The following is a 17,941-nucleotide window of genomic DNA, read 5'->3' on the forward strand; positions in this document are numbered from 1 at the left end:
TTCCTTACTGCCAGATGTTCAGATAATAAAAGTAACTACAATGACTGGCAGCATACTATAGTCTTGTCAGAGAATCCAAATTAGCTTCCTCACCAGCTACTGAGACCCCATGGCCTCTCGTGAAGCAGCTCCTTCAAAAGCTGGTCTGAAACATTTGAGGAAGTTCCAGAATAGCTTCTTGTGCTGTATCCCTTCTGCAGATGTAGAAAAGACTCCCCTTTCTATAGCTATCCGTTCAAAACTAATTTAATTTCCATCACAGATTTAAAACAACAAGAACATACAGCAGTTTGTGCTAGCATTGACCATGAGAGGGAATAAGCAGCTAATACATCACTCTTTTCATCTGGGATTTGTTGTTCATCATAATTCAGTGTGTAATGGTAAACCAACACCTCACTATTCAGAGTTTATTTGCTGTGATATTGCCTGAATATCAGAGGCTCCTTCCGGTGGACTAATCAGCCCTCTTTATCAGATGCAACTGTATATTCATGATCCTGTTGGGACAGATAGGTTCTCTATAGTTTGATAATAAAAATATGCGCTAATGAGTCTCCTTACTCTTGATTTCTTACATGAAGAAAGAGGAAGAGTGGGGATTATTTACCCACAGGTAAAGTAAAAAACTATAAAGGTAAAAGGACTTTCCATGCAATATACTGCTCAAATGTAATAATCCCTGAGATGCTTATTTTAGTAAATGAATCAGTCACACTGTGCCAAGGAAGAGAGCCATCTATTACCATGCTGTAAATGTTAAAGACCCTATTTAGAGCCTTTATCTCTGGACAAAACAGAGCCATTTTTGCTGATATTTGTACGACAATAATAATGGTACCTCACTAAGTTGTGAGTAGTTGTTACAATTGCAGTTTGCCCAATTCATTTTCAGTGGTCATCAGGGAAATTCATCTAAAACAACCAAAAAAACATAGATATGTTTGCATCATATTAATAAGAAGAGAAAGCAAGCTAGCTGCCAATTGGCAGCAGAGTATGTTTTGGTGGTTTGATAAGGATACTAAAGAGTTTATGATGTGACAGATGTTTCACTACACTATTGTGAAATGAATAGATTATGAGAAGTAATTAGATGTACATTGGAATCAATGCTGTTATCATCGAGGCCTTCGGGCGATGCAATAGATGAGAGTCATGGCAGCAGGTGGTCCAATGGCTCCGAGACAGGAAGACACACCGCAGGAGACTGAGTGACAGGTTTCACAGATCCAGGGGGTGAGAGATCTGAGCTATTGCCTGCATTTGTAATCTTTACTCATGTATAAATAATAACAACTACACTATTGACTTCATATGCTATGTCATACCCTCTGCTACCCCCTACACACACACATACACACACATATACAAACACACACACGTATGCACACATATTCTGCAACTTTTCCCCTCAGTTAAAGCTATTCTTTTATTTTCACGTTAAAAAAAAAAATCATCCCTTTGATTCCAGTGCCAACTCAATGTTCTTGGATGAAAACGCTTAAACAGAAAACCTGGCAACAGCTTTGAATACGCTGCGGTGTATTGTGTGCCTAGTGAAGAAATGTATATGCACTTTCCATGGAAAACTTAACAGAAAGTGAGGTTCAAAAGGCACAGCTCTCATTATGCTGCTCTTTTTCAAGCTTTTCCTTATTTTCTTTTTTCATACAGCAGGTCTCAAACAAGGAATTATCAGTATCATGTGTGAATTGCCTTCCTAAAGGAACTAGAAACCTGAGTCATCAGGATAGATAACATACAAAATCTGTTGACTCTGGGAAGATTTGTGTCCTGACCCAGAACCTCAGCTGTTACATGTCCCCTGAGCTTCAGCCTGGAACTTCTGGGTTCTTCTGTACCAAGTGGAGTAGATAACAATGAAGACCTAAGGTAAGTGCCACTAGCAGTCAGCCTCTGATTCCATGAACAATTCATAGTAACAGGGGGTGGCTCTAGAAAGCCCTTTGGTGCTGCTGCTTGTTAGTCCCTGCCTGCAGGTTTTTTGCTGTGAAATCTTTTATTTTGTTGTTGAGGAGAGTGACAATGTGATAAAAAGGGAATCTTGAGACATTAAAATGTATGTTTCAATATTCTGAGTGTAAACATAAATACCAAGATTTTTCTTTGAGGTGTATGAATATCAATGCATATATAGTCATATCTGTGATGTGTATTTGGCTAAATCATTTGTTCTGTATGAATACCTTCCATGGATGGAGATATGTGTAATTTCAGGTGGTGAAAGGGAAAGAAGGAAATCCAATGTTATGGAAAAGAATAATACTCAACCACCAGCATAACAAGATGAACTATGATAGGTCTTGGTAAATAAGGGTATAGGGCAAAGCTGTCAAGTAGATATAGATATAGATATAGATACAGATGCAGATACAGATATAGATATAGATATAGATATATAGATATATAGATATATATTTATACATTTATACATATATATATATATGCATAAAGCATGAAAAAAAACATGTTGGTCTAGTATTGTAATTTAAGCAAATTTGACTTAGCTCATAAAAACCCTTAAGAACACCTAATTAAGTGTCTTTACAGTGATAGTTATATTTAGACAGATTGTTCTGGGGAAAACATAGAGGTTGGGACACTGTGCAAATACAAGATAATACCCTGAGATCAGAAACATATGTTTTCCCTGTGTGAAAGGGTATACAAACAATTATCCACTTATCAACAAATATCTCCTATGGGTCCTGTCTCCCAGAACCATACACAACCTTGCCATTCTACCACCAGAGAAGCAAAGGACCTGTCAAACCTGTTGAGCCAACTTTCAGCCAAGTGACACCTCCATGGGGCTAACAACATTGAGGAGCAAGGTAGAAATCAAACAGAGCTTGTCTGGAGTGATGGGACTGCAAAACCAAATTCCTTTTCTGAAAACCTTGGTCATTGCCTGTGCATTACCTGCTAGACTAAGTTGCTAATTTAAATAGTGAAGCCTCAAGAGGCCCGTGCAATTGGGGTAGCCAATCTATATCAAAAGAGGTGAGGAAACCTATTGCTTGGTTGATTGAATCTGACTGAGGTTCAATTTTCTGTACTGATAACCTCCTTTTTAATTCTTTTGTTCCTCTTCTTTCCAAATTATCTACACCCTCGGGTACTCTGAAAAAAATGAGATCTTACCCGGTAATATTCATGCTTTTGTTGGCCTGTCTTCAACCCTGACAGGGTGTGAGCAGCACCACTAACACCAGTGGTGTACTCAACTGCCTGTGTCAGGACTGAACCTGTCCTACTAATTCCAGAATATCGAATTCCTTTTTTATCTTTGCTCAGGAAGGGCTTGGTAACCATGACCAAGATTGCACTTGGTGAAATAAATTGCAATTATTAAACATATTAAAAATATGTGTATGTCTTCTTTAAATTGTACAGCAACATGCACTGCAAAACAGACTATCCAGAAAAGAAATGCATTATTCTTCTAAAAATGAATTCTAAGATCCTTAGTTTAGTACTCCTTAGTTTAGTACTATGACACAGGCAGACAATATGTTACCATTTTTTTGACTTTCAAGTGTCTTGTGTATTGCCAGAAACTACATTCAGTTTCTACCATCAAGGCCACCTGGAGGTAAGTCCTCCTAATCAGATTTCATGGGTCAATGCAATGCCCCGAGAGGAGGAAATTCTGAGTGCAGCTCTCTCACTCTTCAAGCAGGAACCAAATCACTGTGGGGCATTGTCTTAACAGTATTGACATTTCCGACTTTTAAAAAGGAACCGGCTCACAGTCACCCCTGGATGTCTCTGGTGTCAATACAGAACCCAGGGGAACTGTGAGGTCTAACAGCCTTTCCCAGATTCTTTCCCTGTTCCCCTGCCTACACACTGTATAGCAGGATTAACTCTATCCCAGCCAAAACCAGTGCAGGCAGTAAGGTCACAAAGGAAAAGTGCCCTTCCCTGCACACACCAGTATCAGCCATTTAGGGATATCCTTCATGTCAACCTTCTTGCCATTTTCTCCTAGGCTCCCTTGTTCATTTGTCTCCCTTAGCTTGCCTTTACTTACATCTTTTTTTTCTTTGCTTCTAGACCCTGGAGCCCACCACCAAGTCATATTGCCCTTACATTCTTGTCACACCCATGTACATCTAGGAGAAGATCTGGAAGAAAAATGGCTCTGGAAACAGCAGAGAATGTCTCAGTAACTTCAGTAGCAAAACCCCTTATGTCCATACTGTACCTCTAATTAAATATTGCGATCTCTGTTGAAAATTGTATCCTTTACAAATGCTAGCAAGTGATTACACATGTATAAGAACCTACAAGGATAATCATGCAGGTGCTTTTGGAAGAATGATGAGAGTTATACTTTCAGCAACAGTTCTATATTAACTTGCAAATTATTTGGGATAGAACCTGTGTATCCCTATGTTGATCTAAAAAGGCCCTTACAAACATTGGACAATATGGGATCATAAACAGTAACAATCTTTCAAGATTAGGTCTTTCACAGTTAAGGTTCAAAGGCTCTTCCACAGTAAAAATGTTGTTGAATCATCAACCATTTGCTGAACTTCCTGACAAAGCCTCTGCCTAAGGGATAAAAATCAGGTGAGGAAGAGTCTGTGGTTAACTACACAAGCCTTTCTAAAGTTGCTGTGTGATAATAATTAATATGTACTTAGCTCTTCAGTAGGTTTTGCTGCAGTCCTGGCTTTCTACTGTATGTGAGGCTCTTTTTGTCTTGTCACAACTCTTTTGTTTTCCAGAGGGTTTTCCTATATAATCACTTCTTTTCAAGGAGGATTATTTTATAGGCTCCTTTTGCCACAATGTCAACATTTCTAATTTGAAGGAATCATATCTTGTAAATGCCAAGCAAAATGCTATGACTATTACGTGTATCTAAGGCTAATTTTTTTAACATTTGTTTAAAAATCTCTGCTCCTCCGTTGCATGTTTTGTCTCTACACATGAAAATGTGCACAGTCACATTCAAACACATATTTGTGTATATAATATGTACCACCAAAGACAAACAAATGACATTAATTTTTCCAATCTTTCACCTGTCATCAGTTTAATGGCGAAGTCTATTTACATGGTAGCACTGAAAGAAAAGGGCTCAGTATTTGAAACCCACTGTGGGAGCCTGACACTGGCAATGCAAGGATAGTCACACTGTGATGTCAGTGCAGAGCATATCAAGCACAGGCTCACTGCTATCACCGGTATCTCCTTGAACAAATTTTCTTGTGCAGTTTCACTTTCCCCTTCTGTCCTTCAGATAGAGAGAAGTCATGGAGAAATAATGTATTTCTACAAACCCCATAATACTCAAAAATCAGACAGGGTTGTAAGAATATTTATTTGATGTAAAAGATACAGTAAATGTTGAATGAAGATGTTCAGAGTGTCTGACACATATAGAAAGTGATTGATTATTTGCATATCACTGTGATTCACCACATTTTTTCCTGGGATAAATAATATTTTCTGATCCAAACTACTCACAGATAGAAAAGACAGAAGACATCTAAACTTCAATATTTAATTCCGCTCTGGAGCTTAGGCTACAAAAAGATGTATGCTGGACAGTTCACATACCACTGCCTGGAAATGCCTTCTATACTCCAGCAAATCTGTTTTTCTTGAATAGCTCACCTTCTCCAATCTTATGTAAACCCAAAAGTAAATTAAAAAAAAAAAAAAAGAAGCAGCTTTTTTTTTTTTTTTTTTTTTTTTTTTTTTTTTTTTTTTTTTTTTTTTTTTTTTTTTAACATGCTTGTCTTATAGTCTGATTACTAGGAGGCATCAGAAAGGCAAGGAAGATGCTCAAAGATTCCTCATGGACTAATGCAACTTAACTTTTATACTTAATGAGTGCATGTCCACAGATTTGTTGAGTTACCCAAGCAGTACCTAACTGATTAGGAGCTCATCCAAAGGAAGTAATGAGAGAAAGATATTTTAAGACATTTAAGTATTCAACAAATAGGAAACCCCAAAAACATTGGGTTGGCATTTCTTAGTTTCCTGAAAGACCAAGAACATTGCTGAATCTGTAGACTTACTGTGGTTGTAGTTTTTTCTGTTTTTTACCTTTGATGACCTATACATAAAGAGCTACTTCTTGTCTGGTGCTAAATGTAATGACAAGGAATAAGCTGTCCTCTAATTGCAAGACTGATTTTCCTGCAATTTCAGGGCAAGCCTATTGTCAGTGTTCAGTTGCAAGTAAAGGTTTGCTCTGCAAACTTATTAATGAAAAAGGAATTATAACTAGCTTATACAACAAAAATATTTTGGAATTTTGAAGGAACATGAACTATATTTTACTTAAATGAATGAACCACAGAATAATATTAATGAAAGATGAGCTACAACTGGGTATGTCTGCAGCTACTAAAAAGGTGTCACACCTAATATCCGTGCTTGTCAATGACAGAACTTGTCTTGCTCTCTGCTAATACCTGAGACCAAATAGAAAGTAATTCACCCTGCTTTTCTGATTTTGAATTTATTGAAAAAATATCAATCTACCTATGGAACTATATAGCATATTAAGCTAGTCATTTTAAGAGTGGAGTAACTCATCTGAAGTCAATGGAGTCAAACTGGTGTAAATGAAGTGGGGATAAACTCATGCACAAAGAGTTAAAGTCAGTGGTAAGTACCAGGATGTACTCTTGGAGGGTGAACATTTAGAGACTAATAATTTCACTCCATAATAAGAAATAATGTTTCATAATGCTCTTAATTCTCTCCTGGCATTCCATTCATCAGTGCACAGCTATAAAGCTAGGCACTTAGTTGGGATCATTTAAGTAAACATAGTAATTTCATACTTGCTCTTAATATTGGAACCACTAATAGATGCTATGTTCAAAAAGCATAAACAAACCACAAGACCTGCTAATCAAGGTAAGAGCCATATGCACAAAATAAATGGAGTCTTTCTCACCTTTGGCTTGAGAAAACAAAAAAGAAAGGGATTTCAGCAGTATTGTCTTTAATCCAATTTACTTTGGATTTAATCTCCAAAACAAGGCTGGCCTGCTAATTCCCAATTATAATGGCACATGTAATCAGAGTCCTCATTAACAAAGACTGACTATATTGTCTATTAGCAATGGAAATCTGAAATGCAAATTCAGCAAATCAAAACGTTAAATGAGCTCTACCCAAGATGCTTAGAGCTCCTGCCAGGGCAGCGCATGCTGGCCGACACCTGCCCTGAATTCTCCCTCCAGCTGAATGTTTCATTCTGTTCCAGTCTTTGCCTCCTAATTGACCTGCTTATGATCTCTGCTACAATTAACATATGCTTATTAGTAATGGCTGGTTAAAGATTTCAAACTGCCGCAGTTTACAAAGTCTAATAGAGATGGCACACCGCAGGAAAGATAAGACCACTGTTTTCCTCATCAGCAGTGTCATAGTGGTTTGGTTTCATGTGATTCAAATGAGATAATTTTTCACATCATCTGATGTCTGCAAACCCATTCTAATTGAAACTGGAAATCTGCACACAAAGTGGCTTAAGGCTCCTGGTGCACTAAATGAAAATCAGTTAGGAAATAGGAATTTTTTCCCTGTAACCACATGCTTAGCAGAGATGGGAAAAAGATTTTTTTAGAAAGAAGGGGACAAGGAAACAAAGAGGGAGAGGGAGTAAAAAGCTAGTTTGATAACAAACAAGAAAATACCCTAACCCACTGTATGCTTGGTCAAATTCCTTAGTCCATTTCATAGCTGTAAATAAAGGTTTATAGACAATGAATCATCAGTTTAGAGATAATGAACTGAAGGATTTTTTTTAATACATTGAAGAAGAAAAGAATAATTCTGTCATTACCAGAGTATTGATTGCTATTATTTTTGTTCATGCTCCTTATCCAAGAAAACATTCTTCAAACAAACAAACAAACAAACCAAATCAACCAAACAACAAAACACACACACACAAAAAGAAAAAAAATCACTTAAATATGCAAAAGTGGGCTCTTATTGGATGACTACTATAATACTTCACTAGTATTAAGGTAATGTCATATTGTCTACACTTTCTTATATGAAAAAGATCATATTAATGATTTGGCAGGTCAGTCTACTTTCATTAAATTTTCCTCTGTCTTCAGTGTTTTTCCATTTTACTATCTCCAGTCTGCAGGAGCCAATGGGCAACAAATATATCTCTTCCCCCTGGTTTCATTCCAGCTTCATTAGCAATGCACTAATACTGCAATTATGTCTGATTCTCTCTCCTAACTGCATTATTATTATTTATCTAAGATTTCTTGCTGACCATATTTATTCCTATTAATTTTGTTCCTTGATTTCTCTTGATCATAATGCATTCTTAAGGAGATGATTTGGCATTTCACAGTCCTTCCTTTTGTATTCTTATCTTTGATTATATAAGCCACTTATCCCTTTGAAGTCTCATACTGACAAAATCCCAGAGGGCTGGAAAGAGGGTAAGAAAATATTTGGGTCTTGTGTTTTGCTCTTATAACCACAGCCACTTCTACTTCTTACAGACAAATGCAGTTAATATTTTTTTGTGGAGACTTTTATCCTGGTACCAAAAAAATTCAATGGCAATTTAATCTTATTTTCCTGAAAGATGTTTCCTAAAACTAATGTTTTGTGCTTCATTAAAAAAACATGTACTCAACAACACATTCTTGAACCCAGGATACAGAATTGTGTAGTTGGCATGATCCACACATGCTTTGCAAGGGCATCACAGACACTGGAAAAGCCACAGTTTGATCAGGCAAATACAATAGGCAGAAAAGATTAGGTTCCAGCAAAGGTGAGGAGATACCAGAGAGAAAATTCATGCTCGGCTGCACTTGTGGGCTTTATGAAAGGATCTAAAGGAATTGGAGGATATCATTCAGTTATTAGGAAAAAATATTATTGCAATCTATAGGAAAATGTACACATTAGAAGGAAAAAGAAATAAACAAAGATATCTCCTTTTTTTTTTTTTTGAGTAATGACCCCATTGACTTTCATATTTATTCTGAAGCTAGTGAAAAGCAGCCTGAGATGTTTTCATGTAATTGAAATGAACAAGATTGTAGTAAAAGAAAAAAATTATATTCTCCTTGAAAAGAAAATGCTCCCGTGCCTCTCAACATCATGGCCATTATAATCAGCCTTGCACTCTTTCAACAAGACTGAAACTTCTAGGACTAAATAAAGAGTTAGTATATTCAGCTGCAGAGCTCCAAAAACTTTTGCTGCCCTTGCTGTGTATGGTTATTAACTTTATAAGATGTAGACTTGATCCTGTTTATATTAGAGCTACCTTTTCCCTTTCCTTTCCATTTTCCCTGCAGCTAGAAGCATAATTAATGCAAGAGTGGGATTTAATTTACTGAAAATTAGCTAAGTAAAAGTCATGGCTCTCACTTCAAGTGCTCTCCAAGGCTCACTTTCTAATCAGCAGAGGGAGAAGCATAACCAGAGTGCAGTTCAACCCATCCCAGGATGGGCATTGAAGGTAGGGAGATGGGTTGGTGTTTTCCATTTCTACTGATTGTAAAGGAAGGCTCAACTGTAACTTTCAACTGTTAATTTTAAGTAACTCCTGAAAGAATGGGTTATGGTATCCCTCAGGAACATAACTTCACAGTGTGTGAAAAGGGATGTAAGAGGAATAAGAATCCAGCATTTTGAATACAGTATTTGGTACAAGGAATTTCCCACTGCTGTTTCCACTGCCATCCAGCCTGGTACCACATTTCCAAAGGGATTTGTTTAAACAGTTTCCTACATTTTCCACTATCTGAAGTGAATGCTGTTCTAACTATTTTACAGCAAGGCTATGACACATGTTTAAAATTAGCAATATCCTTTGATTTGATTTGATTTGATTTAGCAACACTTCCAAATGCTCAGCAGCACATTGCTGTTGGCCACACTACTAATTTTTCAGAACAAGAAACTGGAAGAGGCAATTTTACAAACTTACAGATCAGCATTCTGAATTGAGTCTTTGCCTGTGTTATTTGGGCACCAAGAAAAAAATAAGAGGGAAAAGTGAGTGCTCAGTCTTTTCAGTACTTAGGATCAAATGAAGTACAGAATAGGATCTTATGATTGTTCATAAGTTCACAGCAAAAATAACTTTTGATTCCTATCTGTTCATTGCATCTGACACTGAGCTTTGTTAAAAGTACTTAGACTCCCCTGTGGCTTGGGATACTTGCTTCAATAAAAATATTACTAAAACCCCAGAAAAACTTTTCACACCATAAAGCAGCATAAAGACTGTTATTTGCATTTAATTTTCATGCAGGCATATGCTTTGAAGGATAATTTTTTAAGTTTAGTTTAAGTGTAATAAAATTAAATGCAGATTATCAGATGAACGTGAATTAAAACAGCAGGTTTCACCTTTTTCACTGTCAAAACCTTTGAAATATGAAAACAATATCACACAGATGTTGGTATATTTCCATCGATTTAAAAAAAATAGTTATGTAGCTGAACTCTGGCCCTTGGTCATAGTTTCTGCAATTGAATAGAGATTTAGGCATTTGACTGAAAGCAGAGTTCAGTTCCATCCTTTTTCTCCCCAAGTAACCCAAAATATGGTGTCATCAAATTTGTTTTTTAAATCTTTTTAGCTATCTGCCCAACAAAAAATTTAAAGAATAAATGTCAATACTAAAATATAATTTTTCACTCCCACACATGCCATTATATGTGGTGTTTCATGGTAACACATATGGTTCTTCCTGCAAAGAACACCAAACCTTTTTTCATTCTCTGCATGGTGGCAAATGCTCTTCTATGAAATCATTCAGCTAGACCCGTGTAAACTTGGCTTATCATTCAAACTTTGCTACAGACCTTCACAGCAATCAGGGATAACTCAGTTGATAGGGTCTAATCTGAAGAATTGTAAAGAAACAAAATCATGGGTGAAGTTGATGTGAAGGGAAAATAGCTGCTACCTCAGAAATGGAGATGCTTAATTACTGTGAACTCCACTTGACCACTTTTATTTTTCTTTTTTCCTTTTCTTTTTTTAAAGAAGAGAATACTTCCCAGTTTTGCAGTTTTTTGGAAAATGTGTTTCTTCTTATCATGAAGTGCTTGGATACAGTGGTAATGGAAGCCCAATGGACACAAATGTGCTGCTGTTCTGCAGCTGCTAATGAAGTTAGCTCTTGCATGTGGAGTTATCTCTCTCTAAAGGTGCAACAGTGGTAGCAGCTATCAGGGACAGCTGAATCTGTATGGGCACTCCGGGATTTTCTCTTGTGGTTCACAGGACAAATAGTGACAACCTCTGCTCATGTGTTCCTTATTTCCTGATTGTGTGGGAGGTTATATGCCCGATTAAATTGCTACATTCCAAGGAAATTCATCTAATCTGTTTGTAGTAAAATTATTCCAGACTGTAAGTAAAAGTTAACACTCATTTCAATCCTTGAAAAGCATAGGCTTTTAACTCCAGATGGAGCTTAACCTGCAATGCAGTCATGTTCTAACAAGTAAACCTAAGTGTGCTTTTTTAAATGAAGTTTCTCTTTGGTAGGAAGTATATTTGTGTTGTTATATACCTTACTGTTACAAAGAGAAAACTTGCTGGACATTAATGGTTAAAATTTCTTTTCAGCATGTAGAATTTCATAGATAGATTGTCATAGTTTAACTGGGACCCTACAATATGTCAAGTCAGTGTGTGCTGCATATATGCACCAGGTTAAGAAAGTGAAAGTAATGATTGTGTTGGATATTGGATACTGAATTTTCTTATGTTCATTGATATATTCAGATGTACTTTAAATGCCTAAAACAGGGGGAAAAAGACGAAACTTTCATATTTTTTCTTTTTTCATTTTCATTTTTGCAGATGCTGTGTTAGAGAATGGGGAAGAAAACAGGGGCAAGGGGATGAAAGTATCATCATCTTTTTTTCCTACCATGTAACCTAAAACTGTTCCAATGAAAAATTTTTACAACTATTTTTTAGAGGAAAAAGAAGGAACTCACTCCTGGGATTTGACTCTATGCCAAGCTCATGCCTTGAAATAGAATTTTAAAAATAGAAAATCTTGTATATATTGTAGAATAAATGGTGCTGCTTTAATAAGAACACTTGGAATGCAAATGAACCCTGGAACCAGTGTGTGAAAATATACCCAAAATGAAAGAGAAAAGAAGAGAGCAACATAGAAGATGATTTATTTACTACCCCTCAGTTCCTAATTATAATTATTTTTGCACAGTGACGTCTTCTCCAGCCTTTTTGTTTCACACTATCATCACTAAAGTGATGAAAGGGCTGTTAAATAAATATGTGATATTGTCTGTATTTTCAAGATTAGAGTTGTTAATCATGGAGTCTTGGTAAATTCCATTTTGCCCTTCCAAAAGTTCTTTTCTTCAAAGAATTAAGTGCTTTTATTAACACAACCAAAAATTATCATTCCTCAGTCTCTCAAAGGACTTGCTTTTACAAAACCTACCAAGGCACTGGAATCTGATCTTAGCACTTTCAGGGCTGTAATGTTTCCATTGCAGCAGCCCCTTGCGGTGCTAGGGATAGTCAGGGACCAGAGCTCTCTTGTTCCAGGCCCCGTGCACACTCGTCAGAGGAGCAGCCTGTGCCTCGGTGTAGTGACAGCCCATGTGTCGTGTTCAGAGAGGAATTCATCTTTCCATCACATAAGCATCAAAAATGGATATCATGAAGTACCCTCCAGAGGTGTTTGTTTCCTTTTGTGGATTGTAGTAGAAGCCTGGAGTGGTGATCTCACACAGATGGTCCTACATGTAAAGATATGTAGTTTAGGGTAGATAAATGCAGTCAAAGGGCACATTCTTCTGGCACTGTGCAAACACAGATCAGAAAGATAGTCTTGTGCTCTGAACTCTGAGTGCCCATCCTCTGGTGATGATGGACTCTTTTCCCTTAACCATTTCAATACTTGAAACAGTCTGGATTTGTCTTGTCAAAGTTCCAGATCTTCTGAAGTAATATCCAAAGTACTTTCTGTACTGCGGAATAACAGTACCTAAAATATAATGGCAATGATTTCCCTAACTGGCTTCACTCCTTATTCTCCATGCAAAAAGTGAGACTGCTGACCCATTGTCTTGCTTGAATATTTTCCTCATTACACCCATTATTAAAAGAAAAACAAATACAACTCCCACCTCTGTCTATTTTCTTATATAATAGAATGTAGTCCCTCTTTTCTGTACTGCTTTGCTAAATTTATGATTATTATGTAACAATAGTGAACATAGAAGAGAGCAAAATAGAATTTTTAGGAAGGATAAAGGATTGTAAATACCTTGAAATACATCTTAGTTTGTCATTACAATAATATTAATTCTACTTTAAGTTCTGAGAATATTAAAGACAATATATGAGTAGTTCTATGACATATGAATGTGGATGAGAATTACATCTGCAAAGTCTTCAGTTTTTGGTAGACTTCATGTAAATTATCGTGCACACTGTTTCCCCAAACCGTAACCAAATATGCTAGCAACCTGAATATCTCAGCATCTGAAGACAATTACAATAATTATTTTCAGTATATTTTGGGACCTCCCTATGCACTTTCTATGCACACCCACATATAAATAAAGAGCAGATTAGAAGTCTGTAAGAAACTCTTAGATCTTCTGAATCTATTATACAGCATCATTATTTTTTCTAAATACAAAACATGTATGAATAAGAAGAAAAGTCATAAAATTACAATTGATTATGAAAAGTCAATTTTCACAGTGATTTTGAGACTTTCATTCTGTCAGCAAAGTCCTTGGTATAAAGGTTTTACCATATCTTGTAGGATTACCTGTGTGTTGCTAAATCAGTGTAGCTTATTTAATTAGTACCAGAATTGCCAGCAGCTAGGTCAGCTAAGAAAACATATTCCCCTGGCATCTGAGCACTGAAATACCTTATATATTGCTGCAGAGAGTTAAACAGAACTGTTAAGAGGAAACAGTTTTCATTGTGTGATTTTTTGGAATTGTAAATTTTTTTCCCTTTTCATTGTCAGGACAATTTTGGTTTTCTGAAACTGGTTTCATGTGGTGTTTTATGGGGGATTTTTTGGGAAGTAGGGAACCTGATGCTTTTTTTTTATGCAGTTGTTGGATAAGAGGAAGACCTCTATTCAAGTCTGTTATTCAAATAAGGAAGAGCAAAAATACAAATCTATATCCCATAGAATTTTTTTTTCAGTGGGTCAACTCTTTTGGTGGAGATCACTGGGCAATAGACAGAGTCTAAATGTACAGCAGGTTAGGACAGTGAAGTTAAACACCTGACCTCAAAACTCTTTTTTTTTTTTTTTCTATATCCCAGAAAAATACCACAGCAAGAATTACCACTGGAATTCTGTAAACAGAATTACTGAAGTCCTCTCCACAGTCAGGGGAGGACTTGCAGTACGAGGTTATGGGGTCACTTGCAGCCAACGCTTGGCACTTCCAGAGCATCCCCCTTAGGTGGTTGGGGAAAGAGTGACAGTCTGGAATACCTATCTTTTACCCTTGATTAATGGGGTGAATTTCACCCGTGGGAGGTAAACTTGCAGGTTCTCTGCTTGCACCTGAGTAGCACATTTTATGTACTGCATAAAGCACTGCAGAAAGCCACAGAAACACTTTTTAAGAAATATAAGTAAGTGTTGGTTGGGATTCATGAGAAGACATGACAACACAGAAATTAGCTAGGTAGGGTGGCCACTAGCTCATCAGCCATATTGCATTGCCCTTTTTATCAGGTCAGCTGAAAATCTCCTAACTCTTATGTGAAGACATGGAACTTGTAAGTAGTGATTTTTTTTTTCCATATGTGTTTTGTTTATGTGTGTTGGTGCTGATTTTAAGAGCTCAGCCTAAGGGAGGTAGTCAGCTCTAAAACATATTTAGTTAAAAAACAAAATAAATCCCACAAATTTTGGATATCCTTTATAAGTGTAGTGAGGCACTGGAACAAGTTGCCCAGAGAAGCTGTGGATGCCCCATTACTGATCATTTCCAAGGTCAGGATGGATGGGACCTTGAGCAGGTGTCCCTGCCCATGGCAGAAGCCTTGGAACCAGATGATCTTTAAAAATCAGCAATAGAATTTGAATGCTGTCTTTTTATAACAGTGAAAGCTAATAATTTTCATGTTATTACATTTGTCTCTTATGATCATGGAATTGTCAAAGTACTCAAAATGTACTTAAATACAGCTCACTCTAATTTTTAACAGAAGGAAAATGAAGACACAGAACAATGTAATACTTTTCCAGGAGGACATATGTCAAATTAATGACAGAAAATTCGAGTATAATAACTGGGTGTTCTTTTATTTTTTCCATTTTATCAGTGTTCATTGCTATTCTGATAGCAAGGAAAATTCTGGAAAACACATAATGAGAGCTTTTCCCTAGGTATTTCAGAGTCTTAGTCCCCTGTTAAGTCTAGAGTAAGCATCTCTATCATCAATACAAATTTTATTTTAAGGGAAAATTAATGTTTGCTGTTTTCAAAGCTTTTTTGTGTTTGCATGTGATTTTGTTTTTCTTTTTGCCTAATTTCTTTCTGTGGATTGTCAAAGGGACAGTTATTACTCTAGGGAAGATCCCTTTTTTTCACCCTTAGTCCAGTCTTTTTTTCTTTCTTATCTCTGCAGCGCTCACAATGCCTTTTTAGTATTTGCTCACAGAGTTCTGTCCTCCTAGTGGGACATGGTGTGTAGTTTAAATATGTTTCTCTCCTGATATTCTAAATGACATCCAATTGACCTCATAAATGTCTTATGAGACCAAACAAACTCTATGCTCGAACAAAAACTGTCAACCAATTCTACTTTGCTTGTCCTCGGGCTGCTCTGGCATGATGCCATAAAGCATCAGTATTGATATTTTGTGGCATTCAAATTTCAAATTGTAAAGTACCTAGGCTAAGCAATAGGAGCAGAGGTATTAATACAATCTGGCCATGTCACTGTTAATTACCCCAATATAAACTAAATTTATAGCACATGGTATCTTTGGTATGAATTGGCAGCAGGCATCAAAACCTTTTCTTGACATTATCACACAAACCTAGGAGGCATTCTGTAGCTAGCATTTTGTGTAAGGTGTTTTATAGAGAAGCATGAGAGCTTCAGAAAAACTTCTGCATAGTTTTATCACAGCCTTCATCAAGATTTGTTTATTGTCAATAGTGAATTTTACCACAGCAAAAAAAAATAATTTTGTAATGTTTTATAATTTTAACTGAATAAACTCATAAATGTATTCAAAGTGTCAGGGAGCACAGCTATACCGAGCAGTATAAGTTAACATTGAGCTTAAAACTATGCCTCTAGTTTTCCAGATTGAAAGCAATTTCTTTCTAATATGGAAAACAGAACCTATCTGAAGGGGGCCTTTTATGCTATACTTTTACATTAAAACTTATCAAGTGTCTAGGGAAATGTGTTCTTGAAATCCCGTCATGATCTGTGTGTCATTGAAGACAAAGATCCGATGTGCTATGGAAATTTCTTGATGCATATTATGAGCTGTTGTTTGCCATAGTGTCTGGATAATCCTGCTTCATTTATTGGAGGGCCATTTCAGCTGCACTGTCAACAGCCTGGGATGATCAGGTCACCTTTCCCTATAAAATTATGTAAAAGCTGTCAAATGGGCAGGATTATAGGAACATTAAAGGTGCTTTAAGATTTCATGCCTATAAATATTAGCAAAGAAGATTTAAAGGCAAATTTGTCAGTACATGCCCACGTTTCTACAACCTTGTTTTACAGCACTGCAATGTTATCACCTACATTTTATCATGTAACAGTGAAGTGTTTTGGTGGGGAGCAGCTGCTTGCAGCCTTATCTATTTAATTCATGTAGCAGGAATTAGGCATTATTAAAAAAAAAAAAAAGAAGAAAAAGAGGGGTAGCTGCCTCCCATTTCTCATCCTTTGGAAATGAGTTCTTAACATTTTTATTTCACAGCAAAACAATTCAAGTTGATCAACACAAACCTTTTCTATTTGGAGGGTCATCTTATAAAAAACCATTATATATTTAATAAAGAATTTTGATTATGGCACCAATTACAAATACCTTTGCATGAGAGTAATAACGCAGCAAATAATTTTGACTAGTATTTACTTTTAAGTTGTGAACATTTTATTATGGTGTTTTGGAATGACTGCTATTATTTATTGTACATTATGAATGCCATGGGCACCTTCAACATAAATAGATATTGGCAGACCCCTAGCATTTCTTCAGAACTCTCTGGTATCCTCGTTAGACAAGCGCAGCATTTTACTCATATTTTTGTGCTGGCAGATTTCTAGCCAATCTCTTAGTTAAACAGACTTAAAGATCTCAGAGGAGGAAGAAAACCATGTTCCCCTACAATCTTTCAGGGAAAAAAAGATCTCAGAGCCCAACCAAGGAGCAGAGTAAATTGTGAGCAATGCTATGTCAGTTGTAAATGTCTGCTCTGGGACTTCATCCAAACTGCACAGGCAGCAGCAGAAGGTTTCCCATTTCTGGGAGCTTTTCAAGTGGGCTGCTGTTAAGCCAGCGTGTGTGTGTGCTCTGTCTCTCACAAATGCCCAGGTCAGAAGGCAGCCCTAGATGGAAACCTGTGTGTAAGCTGTAACTGGTGCATCAGTCAGCAGAGCATGCCTCCAATGAATTTGCTCATGCAGTGTGAGTTAGGAAGGCAAATGCTTGAAAAATCCTGAATGCAATTAGGCACAACATGGTTGTTCTCTCTAAGCTTCATTAGGCTTTGCTCTTAGTTTTCACATTCCCTGTTGGCTTGGACAAATGGCCAATCTCCAGTTAGCTTCAGTGGGAGCAGAAATGTAGTGGAGGAAGAGGTTTTATCAGAAAAAATGAGAGGAAAGGGATATAGTGTCTGAGCTGACATCTTGCTGAGGAATAGG

Source organism: Melospiza georgiana, chromosome 2 (assembly GCF_028018845.1).
Source record: "Melospiza georgiana isolate bMelGeo1 chromosome 2, bMelGeo1.pri, whole genome shotgun sequence".
Lineage (NCBI taxonomy): Eukaryota > Metazoa > Chordata > Aves > Passeriformes > Passerellidae > Melospiza > Melospiza georgiana.